The 12650-nt window shown below is 42.5% G+C and overlaps 1 protein-coding gene and 1 pseudogene across 16 annotated transcripts in view; both read left to right on the top strand.

Annotated features, from left to right (window-relative positions):
- Positions 1-12650, top strand: part of LOC144583006 (protocadherin gamma-C5-like) — a 268787-nt gene that overhangs the window by 172298 nt on the left and 83839 nt on the right. The window lies entirely within an intron of this gene.
- LOC144588928 (protocadherin gamma-A12 pseudogene) lies at positions 345-4545 on the top strand (annotated as a pseudogene). Its single transcript, XR_013544692.1, has one exon. The product of XR_013544692.1 is annotated as a protocadherin gamma-A12 pseudogene (transcript).

The raw sequence follows: 12650 nt of genomic DNA, 5'->3' as shown, positions 1-12650 counted from the left end.
TATTGTGCTAGGTTTACTGAGTGAATTACATGATTGTGACATCAAGATGAGAAGCAATTATATCATCACAACATACTCTTATCATCAAAATCATCTCCCAAACAGGATGGTAACTGCTCACAATTCCTGGCTGAGACGCTGAGTGTTGTGACTGAACAGCCAAGACTGAGCACTGCAGCACAAAAACACAAACTTTCCCAAATCAGCTATTTCATAGATTCATAGAAAAGTGATGTTGGATGGGACCTACAAGGCCGTCAAGTCCAACCCCCTGCTCAATGCAGAAATCCATATCAAAACGAATCTGACAGGTGATTATCTACATTTTTCTTGAATGCCTCCAGTGTTGGAGCACTCACCAACTCCTGAGGTAACTGGTTCCACTGTTGTACTCTTCTAACAGTTAGGAAGCTTTTCCTGATATTCAACCGAGATCTGGCTTCCTTTAACTTGAGCCCATTGGTGCATGTCCTGCATTCTGGGATGATCGAGAACAGATCTTGCCCCTCCTCTGTATGACAGCTTTCCAAATATTTGAAAAGTTCTATCATTTCATCCCTCAGTCTTCTTTTCTCAAGGCTAAACATGCCCAGTTCTTTCCGTCTTTCCTCATAAGGCATGGTTTCCAGCCCCCTGATCATCCTTGTCGCCTTCCTCTGAACTTGTTCCTATTTGTTAGCATCCTTCTTGAAGTGTGGTGTCCAGAACTAGACACAATACTCAAGGTGAGACCTAACCAGCGCTGAATAGACGGGGACTAGCACCTCGCAGGATTTAGAATCTATACTTCCATCAATGCAGCCTAAAATAGCATTTGCCATTTTTGTAGCCACATCACACTGTTGGCTCATATTTAGCTTGTGGTCTATGACCATTCCAAGATCCTTCTTGCTTGTAGTTTTGCTGAGCCAGATATCCCTCATCTTGTAACGGTGCAAATGGTTTCTTTATCTGAGGTGCAGTACTTTGCACTTAACCCTGTTGAATTTCATTCTGTTGTTTTTGGCCCAGTGCTCCATCCTATCAAGCTCATTTTGAATTTTGTTTCTGTCCTCTAGGGCACTGGTTCTTAACCTTGGGTTACTCAGGAGTTTGGGACTGCAACTCCCAGAAGCCTTCACCACCAGCTGTCCTGACTGGGGTTTCTGGGAGTTCCAGTTCAAATGCACCACTGCTCTAGGGTATTACATAGCTATTCCTCCCAATTTTGTATCATCTGCAAATTTGACAAGCGTTCCCTGCACTCCCTCATCCAAGTCATTAATAAAAATATTGGAGAGCACCAGGCCCAGGACTGAGCCTTGGGGTACCCCACTTGTTACCTCCTCCCAGTTAGAGAATGATTCATTAATTATCACCCTCTGAATATGATTCTGTAGCCAATTGTGTATCCATCTGACACTTGATCTATCCAGTCCACACCTAGTTAGCTTGTTAATCAGGATCTCATGGGGCACTTTGTCAAAAGCTTTGCTGAAGTCAAGATATACTATGTCTACAGCATTCCCTCTGTCTATCATGGAGGTTACCTGATCAAAAACGAGATCAAATTAGTTTGGCAGGATTTGTTCTTGACATATCCGTGTTGGCTTCTAGCTATTACTGCATTGTTTTCTAGGTGCTTGCACAATGACCGCTTTTCAGGAGAGCATTGAACACAGTCTGCATTTGAACCACATCGGAACCAGTTCAATATTATCTGGAAGTTGAGTCATGGCAACTTTCAGATAACCTCACCTGGATAACTGAGGATCTTCACAGATATACAGGTCAATATTGTCACTGAGTGGACCTTTTCTGCCCTCGTTTTATCAGCACCCACTCAAACCTCAGCAGAAGCAGTCAGCTCATTGCAGCAGAAATGGCTAGAGGAAACTGCCTAAAGGACAGCAAAGGAAAAGGCAGCCCTCTATTTTTATCTTTACTAACATTTGGCAAGATGTCACTGGGCAGGTCCATTATTCCATTTTTGAGGAAAGAGAAAAAGGTACTTTGGCGGAGACCATTGCAAAAAATTTGGGGTTGGGCATAAAGTTGCTCTCATTCCATGGAGTCTCCATTATGGAGTCTCAAAGTCAGACTTTGAGATATTTTGCTCTGAACTCTTAACAGTGGGTATTTGTGTACCACAGAGAGAACAGACAAAAGATGTACTTAAGCAGACAAATGCTTGATAAATTTTGAGGTTATACTCTTGGTTACCGTGAAATGTTTTGAAGTCAAGTTGGATATCACTGATGTAAATGACAATATTCGTACTTTCCAGTCAGAGAACATGGAGATAAAAATTGATGAGGTCACACCACCAAGTTCCCATTTTGTGCTTTATGAAGCTCATGATCCTGATTTAAGCTCAAATGCTCTTTAAGAATATAAACTCAGCAGCAATAGCCATTTTCCCCCCTAGTTTTTAGTAGTCAACATTCAAAGTGAGTTCTTGAAAGATCTTTGGATCATGAAGAAGAGGCTGTTCAGCACCCGATGCTCTGAGCATATATGGAGGGAGAACTTATCAGGACCAGCAAGACGCAAATTCACATTTTTGTCCAAGATGCAAATGGCAATGCACACACTTTTAGTCAACAGTACTACAAAGAGAACATCAGGGAATATTTACTTTACCATGATTACTTTAGAAGTTACCAATCCGGATGAAAGAAGGAGCCAAGAAATGAAATACTCATTTCAGAAAATCACAGGAAGAACTTTCCAAACATTCCACCTACAGTAGATTTAAACACTGGGGAGATAACTCTTGTGGGAAGCCTGGACTGTGAGGACACTGCACTGTAGGAAATGGAAGTCCAGACCCATGATGAAGGAAAGCTCTTGGATATATCTAATGTAGTAATATTAGTAGCTGATGTAAATAACAATGTACCAGAACTCACAATAAAGGGATGCGGTGGCGCTGTGGGTTAACGCAGAAGCCTCTGTGCTGTGAGGTCGGAAGACCAGCAGTTGTAAGATCGAATCCACGCAACAGAGTGAGCTCCCATCGCTTGTCCCAGCTCCTGCCAACCTAGCAGTTCAAAAGCATGTAAAAATGCAAGTAGATAAATAGGTACAACCATGGTGCGAAGGTAGCGGTGTTCCGTGTCTAGTCATGCTGGCCATGTGACCACGGAAAGTGTCTACAGACAAATGCTGGCTCTACCACTTGCAAACAGGGATGAGCACTTCCCCCTAGAGTCAAACACGACTGGGCTAAATGTCAAGGGGAACCTTTACCTTTACCTAGAACTCACAATAATTTTATTCATTACCTCCATCCCCGAGAATTCTCCTGCAGGATCTGTAATTCCTCTTTTAAACTTGCAAGATGAATATTCAGCAAAGAATGCAGAAGTCATGTGTTTTATTTCTAGCAATCTCCCTTTCCATCTGAATAAATCAGTGGGTAATTATTACAATCTAGAAACAACGGACAGATGCTGGACAGATGTCACTGTTCTTGTAATGGAGCATAGAATACCCCCACTCTCTACAACCACTGTCATTCCAGGCCTGATTTTTAACATGAATGACAAGCCTCCTTCTTTCCAACACTCATTTTACACTTCTTACATTATGAAAAATAATCAAAGAGTTGTTTCCATCTCATCATTCAGAGCAAATGATTCAGACAGGAAAGAGAATGCCAGAATAAGATATTCCATAACTGATAGTTCAATAGTTGGCTATAGCCTCTCCTTTTACCTCTCCATAAACTTTGAGACTGGGGTTGTTTACACTTTGAACTCCTTTGATTATGAAGAGTTCTGGGAGATTAACTTCCAGGTGAAAGCCCAGGATGGAGACTCCCCACCCCTCACCTCCAATGTCTCTGTGACCCTTTTCATCATGGATCAGAATGACAATGCACCAGAAATCCTGTACCCTTCCCCTCCCACCAATGGCTCTGCTGGGATAGAGCTGGCCCCTCACTCCTCAGAGCCTGGTTACCTGGTCACTAAAGTAGTGGCTGTGGATGCAGATTCTGGCCAAAATGCTTGGCTCTCCTACCAGCTGACCAAGGCTACAGAGCCAGGGCTGTTCTCTGTGGGACTCCACACTGGTGAGATCAAGACAGCTCAGTTCTTCCTGGGAAAAGATGCCCACAAACAAAGCCTGGTGATTTTGTTCAAGGGCAATGGGCAACCATCCCTTTTTGCCTCAGTCTCAGTGACTGTGATGCTGGCTGACAGTATTCCTGAAATCTTCTCAGACTTGAGCAGCATCACATCTCCCATAGATTCCCCCGTCAGATCTCACCTTCTATCTAGTGGTTGTAGTGGCTTTTCTTCACCTTTCTCCTTATATTACTGGCCATCAGGTTGTACAGATGGAGAAATTCACAGCTGCCCGAGTCAGGGAGTATAACCTTTAGTGGCGTTCCTGTATCACAGTTCTTGTGTCTCTGTTTGATGTAATCCAAGCCTCAGTTTATTGCCATGAGGTTTCTCTGACCGCAGACTCTAGGAAAAGCCATTTTTGTTTTCTTGATGGAAGCATTTCCAATACTTTGTTCAGTCAGTCACTCTGTGAGACAAAAGACCCCGCTTTCCTTCGGCTGAGCTCACATGTACTTCAGAGATTTACTCTTTTCACTAGGGCATTGCTTAAATATATTCCTTATATATTAGTTAGGTATTTTAAAGAAAACAAAACCTTCACCTTTTCATAGAAATCCCAACCCTATTATTAAAATCAACAAAAACTTTCAATCAGTTTGTTATTTTTCTTGTCCTTGCATCATACATCATACTGTGTATTTTAGACCCGTGGCTGTAGATGGGGAATGTGTGGCCCTCCATAGGTTGCTGAATGAGAACTTCCATCACACTTAAGCCTGGTGATTTATGATGAGAGTTGCATCATAATTCAGCAGGGTAACCCAAACCTAGCTTAGAGTATTAGATGATTAAGCCTCATGCTCAAGGTTTGTGCTTGGACTTAACTAAGCTACATTGATATGCACGTTTAGTATCCACATTTTCTATGTGGGTGCAGATTTTGGACACAATACCTGGTTTTCCTTTCTTTCTCTCTTTGCTTAAATCAGTTTCCACACACTTTTTTGTTCTCTGGATACAAAATGAAGGCAGCTACCACTGGCTGAGGAGCCCTTAGGCGATGGACCATCTTTCCCATGTGGCCCTTCCTTTCATTGTTCCGTCATTATCGGTTTCTGTTGCCGCCTCCTCTGCAGACATGTTTCCAAAGAACAACTGACAAAGTTAGTAAGTACAATGATCAGAGAGAGGAAAAGGAGGGTCAATAGCAGAGAGTTTGTCTCAAATTCTAGACATGGGAAAAAGAATGTTGTTAATTGATTAGTGCTGAAAGATAGATGGTCACCTTAGCCTGAGGAAAGTTCCTCCCAGCTATACCTACTGCTAAACAACATGCGAGATTGTTAATTTGCCAATAATCCATACCTTGTCTGCCTATCGTCTGAGTTGGGGAACGATTTCATCTCCTTACCAAACCCCAGGGTCCGAGTTACAGAAAACTTTCTTGGAGGTAATATTTCACAAGTGATACCTGTGAAGAACAACTGTGAGAATTTCAGTTCTGAAGCATATGTCAGTGAGAAGACAAGTTTAGGTTCAGAAATTGTAACATCTGTTCCACACCTTGCAACTTGTGAATAATGTAAAAAGTAGTGTGTTAGTTTATTTTCTTCTTAAGTATTGGTTGATTCAGTGGCGAGGCATAGCACTTGGACTTCCTCAAATGCCATGCCATTGGCAAAGGGGTATTCTGTAGATGGATAGTTAGGACACCCATGCTGTGCGTGGGTCCTCATTCTTACACCAAAACCTTATCTGCCTATTCTTCTAGTTGCGAAGGTGATGTAGCTAAATCACCCTAGTGAACATCAAACTGGGCTTCCATGGTTGTTTGGTACCAAGCTATAGGACAAGGGCTGATGAGAAGATAGTCTTTGCATTTTGACATTGTAACATCTGTGTCACATTGTTGCTGCTCAGTATTGTTCTTAACCATTACTACTATTTACATCTGAGCTTCTTGTAAGTTAAATATATTATAAAGAAATTGGGAATCCCGCATAATGAGTCTTCCTTCATCTTTGCCCTTTTTCAATGCACCATGCATCTTTGCTGATGATCAAACTGTATCCCATGTTTGGGACAAAAATATATGTTAAATTCATGCTATTATGTTCCTTTATATTCCTGTAGAATAAATTCTAGTTCATAACATACCATGAGGAAGTCTCATTAGGAGGTTTTGGCATAGTGGGACTTCGAAGATTACCAAGAATGAGAAATTCTACAGGTACTCATTACATCCCTAGAATCTTTTCTCATGCAGGAGACCTTGAATGCAGAATCCAGCATCTGGAATGGTAGCAGAGGTTGATACTGAAACTAGACAATATAGTTAGCATGTCCTTCAAAACAGAGCTTCCCTAAAAGGTTCAAGTCATCTGTTGTTCTACTTAAAAAATTACCTCACTCTGCATCTTGCAAGCCAGCTTGTCTCTTTCCGCAGCTAATCATATGAAACATGTTTTATTCAGAAGTCTGACTGTTCAGGTACGGAGCTTAGGGGGAATTGTGTGCCTGGAGGGGAACCATTGCAATAGCAGGAAATACATGCCCCTTAATGTCTGATTTGACCCTATAGGATTGTGCTATTTCAGAGAAGTGTGTCTATATTCACATTTGAAGAGTGGGTTTTACAAACTAGTCCTGTGGGAAAACATGGAATTGGCAAATAGCCAGATGAAAAACATTTCAATGTGCCTGAGGAATCCTTCAGCCTGCACTAAAACTGTCATGGATAAGAGTCTTTATCTGTTTTATCTTGAGTCTGAGCACAGTAGATCCCCTTGGTTCTCTCTCTTTGTCTTCCTTGGTCTGTGATCTCACAATTAAAAAAAATCAATAAAAATGAATATCTTGGCTTTGTGTGTGTGTGTTTAGTCGTTTAGTCGTGTCCGACTCTTCGTGACCCCATGGACCAGAGCACGCCAGGCCCTCCTGTCTTCTACTGCCTCCCGGAGTTGTGTCAGGTTCATATTGGTTGCTTCGCAGACACTGTCCAGCCATCTCATCCTCGGTCGTCCCCTTCTCCTCTTGCCATCACACCTTCCTAACATCAAGGTTTTTTCCAAGGACTCTTTTCTTCTCATGAGATGGCCAAAGTACTGGAGCCTCAGCTTCAGGATCTGTCCTTCCAGTGAGCACTCAGGGTTGATTTCCTTTAGAACTGATAGGTTTGTTCTCCTTGCAGTCCAGGGGATTCTCAAGAGCCTCCTCCAGCACCACAATTCAAAGGCATCAATTCTTCGGCGGTCAGCTTTCTTTATGGTCCAGCTCTCACTTCCATACATCACGACAGGAAAAACCATAGCTTTGACTATTCGGACTTTTGTTGGCAAGGTGATGTCTCTGCTTTTCAAGATGCTGTCAAGATTTGTCATCGCTTTCCTCCCAAGAAGAAGGCGTCTTTTAATTTCAGGGCTGCTGTCTCCATCTGCAGTGATCATGGAGCCCAGGAAGATAAAATTTGACACTGCCTCCATATCTTCCCCTTCTATTTCCCAGGAGGTGATGGGACCAGTGGCCATGATCTTAGTTTTTTTGATGTTGAGTTTCAGACCGTTTTTTGCACTCTCCTCTTTCACTCTCATTACAAGGTTCTTTAATTCCTCCTCACTTTCTGCCATCAGAGTGGTATCATCTGCATATCGGAGGTTGTTGATATTTCTTCCGGCAATCTTAATTCCGGCTTGGGTTTCTTCCAGTCCAGCCTTCCGCATGATGTATTCTGCATATAAGTTAAATAAGCTGGGGGACAATATACAGCCTTGCCGTACTCCTTTCCCAATTTTGAACCACTCAGTTGTTCCATGACCAGTTCTAACTGTTGCTTCCTGTCCCGCATATAGGTTTCTCAGGAGACAGATAAAGTGGTCAGGCACTCCCATTTCTTTAAGAACTTGCCATAGTTTGCTGTGGTCCACACAGTCAAAGGCTTTCGCATAGTCAATGAAGCAGAAGTAGATATTTTTCTGGAACTCTCTGGCTTTCTCCATAATCCAGCGCAAGTTAGCAATTTGGTCTCGAGTTCCTCTGCCTCTTCGGAATCCAGCTTGTACTTCTGGGAGTTCTCGGTCCACATACTGCTGAAGCCTACCTTGCAGGATTTTGAGCATAACCTTGCTAGCGTGTGAAATGAGTGCAATTGTACGGTAGTTGGAGCATTCTTTGGCACTGCCTTTCTTTGGGATTGGGATGTAGACTGATCTTTTCCAATCCTCTGGCCACTGTTGAGTTTTCCAAACTTGCTGGCATATTGAATGTAGCACCTTAACAGCATCATCTTTCAAGATTTTAAATAGTTCAACTGGAATGCCATCACCTCCACTGGCCTTGTTGTTAGCCAGGCTTTCTAAGGCCCACTTGACTTCGCTCTCCAGGATGTCTGGCTCAAGGTCAGCAACTACATTGTCTGCGTTGTCCGGGATATCCAAATCTTTCCGATATAATTCCTCTGTGTATTCTTGCCACCTCTTCTTGACGTCTTCGGCTTCTGTTAGGTCCCTCCCATTTTTGTCTTTTATCATGTTCATCTTTGCGCAAAATGTTCCTCTAATATCTCCAATTTTCCTGAACAGATCTCTGGTCTTTCCTTTTCTGTTATCTTCCTCTATTTCTTTGCATTGTTCATTTAAGAAGGCCCTCTTGTCTCTCCTTGCTATTCTTTGGAAGTCTGCATTCAATTTTCTGTAGCTTTCCCTATCTCCCTTGCATTTTGCTTCCCTTCTCCTCTCTGCTATTTCTAAGGCCTCGTTGGACAGCCACTTTGCTTTCTTGCATTTCCTTTTCTTTGGGATGGTTTTCGTTGCTGCCTCCTGGACAATGTTACGAGCCTCTATCCAAAGTTCTTCAGGCACTCTGTCCACCAAATCTAGTTCCTTAAATCTGTTCTTTACTTCCACTGTGTATTCATAAGGGATTTGGTTTAGATTATACCTGGGTGGCCCAGTGATTTTTCCTACTCTCTTCAGTCTAAGCTTGAATTTTGCTATGAGAAGCTGATGATCAGAACCGCAGTCAGCTCCAGGTCTTGTTTTTGCTGACTGTATAGAGCTTCTCCATCTTTGGCTGCAGAGAATATAATCAATCTGATTTCGATATTGCCCATCTGGTGATTTCCATGTATAGAGTCGCCTCTTGTGTTGTTGGAAAAGAGTGTTTGTGATGACCAGCTTATTCTCTTGACAAAACTCTATTAGCCTTTGTCCTGCTTTGTTCTGAACTCCAAGGCCAAACTTCCCTGTTGTTCCTTTTATCTCTTGGCTCCCTACTTTAGCATTCCAGTCCCCTAGAATGAGAAGAACATCTTTCTTTGGTGTCAGTTCTAGAAGGTGTTGTAAATCTTCATAGAATTGTTCAATTTCAGTCTCCTCAGCAATGCTGGTTGGTGCATAAACTTGGATTATTGTGATGTTGAATGGTCTGCCTTGGATTCGTATTGACATCATTCTATCATTTTTGAGATTGTATCCCATTACAGCTTTTCCCACTCTTTTGTTGACTATGAGTGCTACTCCATTCCTTCTACGGGATTCTTGCCCACAGTAGTAGATATGATAATCATCTGAGCTGAATTCGCCCATTCCTGTCCATTTTAGTTCACTGATGCCCAGGATGTCAATGTTTATTCTTGCCATCTCCTGTTTGACCACCTCCAGCTTCCCAACGTTCATAGATCTTACATTCCAGGTTCCTATGCAGTATTTTTCTTTCCAGCATCGGACTTTCCTTTCACTTCCAGGCACATCCACAGCTGAGCGTCCTTTCGGCTTTGGCCCAACCACTTCATTAGCTCTGGAGCTACTTGTACTTGTCCTCCACTCTTCCTCAGTAGCATGTTGGACGCCTTCCGACCTGAGGGGCCCATCTTCCAGCGTCATATCTTTTAGCCTTTTGTTTCTGATCATGGGGCGTTCTTGGCAAAGATACTGGAGTGGCTTGCCATTTCCTACTCCAGGTGGATTGCGTTTAGTCGGAACTCTCCACTATGTCCTGTCCGTCTTGGGTGTCCCTGCACGGCATAGCCCATAGCTTCTCTGAGTTACTCAAGCCCCTTCGCCACGACAAGGCAGCAATCCATGAAGGAGATCTTGGCTTTAGCATCATTGTAATTAAGAGGATATTCCCATTCATCATTGCTAGATGCATAGAATATAATCCATTGGCATTTCTATTCTTGTTTAGAGCCTATTCTCATACAAATATGCTGTTCAAAAGCATGGGGCTGCATCTTAATCATGCTAAGAACAGATCCACAGAAACTAATAGTATTTTTCTTATACCTGGTTAACAAGACATTGTTTTAAATATATGATTTAGTCTGGATTCAACCAATGCTAGTCCTTTTGCTTAGTTCCCATTCTTACTTACTTACTTACTTTACCTTTATTGTAGTTCCCATTCATTTTGCAAGGATTTGCACAAGATGAACGCTCTAATTTTAAGGTCCCTGATCAGATGCAAAGCCTGCACAGATGCAGCCGTGCATATGTACGATCTCTTCTCTTTTGGCCTGCTGAACATGCAAATATTAAAACAGATAGCTAGAGGGAGAGAATAAATATAGGGAAGAGATTGCCACATCACCCCTTTTAGCTGCATTTTCCACCTGGAACCTCCCTATACAATCACTAGCCCCCAATTTGATGCCTTTTTTAAAAAAGTATTATAGACCTGGAGATGTAAAGCAAAAAGTGCAGCCAGTATGTGGGCCAATTGTTTTGTGAAGAGAAGGAAGACTTTGCGTGTGATTAGCCAATGAATAAAGCCATGCACAATTAAACAGATGCTCAGAGATACACAAATAAAAATGCATAGGTAAATGTTACTGTCAGCAGTGACTAAAAAGCTGGTAGCCCACAGTAATGAATATTGACCAGGAAATTATAGGGCCTGTAGTGTACCAAAGGAGCTTCTCTAAGCTCTGATATTATACCGCTGACTGCATTTCCTGCTTTGGCAGAGGTATTGGAATCAATCACTCTTGATGTCCCTTCCAGCTCTTCAGTTCTGTATGTCTATGGCCTTCCAAAAATATTAAATTCAAGATTTTCCCCCCAATAGGTTTCTGGGAGTTATCCTAACAAAAGGTATAGTTGGCCAAAAGAGGGTGGTGGGAGAGGACAGGAGGATTGAGTATAAATAATTAAGATGATTCTGCTTGATATTTTTGTTGTTGCTGAGATTGTGGTAACTTCGAAAGAGATCTGAGATAATAAGAAGACACTCATTCTACATGTATTTGTTTTGGTGTGGCTCTTTGGACTGCTTACTCAGATATATATTCTATTCATTTTAATAAGTCTTACACCTCAGTAAATGTGCCTAGGAAATAAATATATCTGTACTTACGATGAAGTAGAAATGGGCAAAGCTACTTTCTTCGACTCTAGCTCCCAGCATCTTCCAGTCAACATGGTCAGTGACTGTTCTGGTTGAGGGATTCTGGATGTAGCTTATTTATTTAAGCTCTGCGATGAATCTCCTTTTCAATATAGCATAGCAAACCACAATTAATGGGGAAGGGAGGTGTGCCCGCTACCATGCCCACCCTGAGTGGAGGTGGTTGGGGAGACTGGTTCTTATCAAGTATGAACTCCAGACTCTTGTTGCTACTTCAACTGATCTTTATTAGGGTAGGAGAATGGAGTACAAAGGTTCATTGGGTGCCTGGTTCACCCTGCCCTGACAGTCCACAGGGATGCTTGAAAACCCCACTAACCACTCCCATTCACTGGGAGCCCCAAGTGTCTCCAGTCCAGGTTTGAGGTCCCGTTCCCAACATTGATCCTAGCTGGCTGGCAGCCTTTAGGGAGGGTCAGTTGTGCTGGGCTAATGATAGTCCCCAAGTCACAACAATTTATCTCCACTCCAGAGGATTTGCAAAATACACTTGTTGTGGCACTGCCTTTGCCAACATCGGCACCTCTGGGTGGGTCCAGAGCTTGACTGGGTGCCCATGCTGTCATTGAGGAGGCCCAGATTGGGTGCTGGCCAGTGCATTCACCCACACATGTTTTGCCTGTGGGGAGTGGATCCATTTGCTTATCTATTGGTCCTGCAGCAGCCAGTTGTCAAGCTGTATTGGCTTTTATATGTGTATGTGTACATGAAGAGTCACATTGGGCAAATAAAATTAAGCTAGGATATTTTCTGGCTGCAATAAAATATTCAAGATACATCCCTGAAAAAAAGACACATTGGATTCCCCTCTGCCCTTATTTCTGCAACTTGCTCTCACTTTCTCCTGCATTTTTTCTTGCATATCAGGTGATAGTGTATCATCCGGGTAGATTCCTCTGTTATTTTCATGGATGTGTAAGCGAGTAGCAGCCATCTCATTAGAATATCACCAGAAGCCCAATGTGTGTGAAAATACTATTATTTATTCATATGTACCAGCAATGCATGTGGCTGATTTACATGGTTCCCCTCTTACCATTTTATTCCAAGAACACCCCTTTAAGATGGATTTAGCTGAGAAGTACTGACTGGATGATGGATTCCAGGTAAACTGTGTGGTTATGCACAGATTTGAACTGACACGTTCCTCTTCCACATCCTACACTCCAACCAGAATTATATTTGATGGAGAAA

This window comes from Pogona vitticeps, chromosome 4 (genome assembly GCF_051106095.1).
Source record: "Pogona vitticeps strain Pit_001003342236 chromosome 4, PviZW2.1, whole genome shotgun sequence".
NCBI lineage: Eukaryota > Metazoa > Chordata > Lepidosauria > Squamata > Agamidae > Pogona > Pogona vitticeps.
Note: the sequence above shows the minus strand (reverse complement) of the source record. Positions and strands in the feature narration are given on the sequence as shown.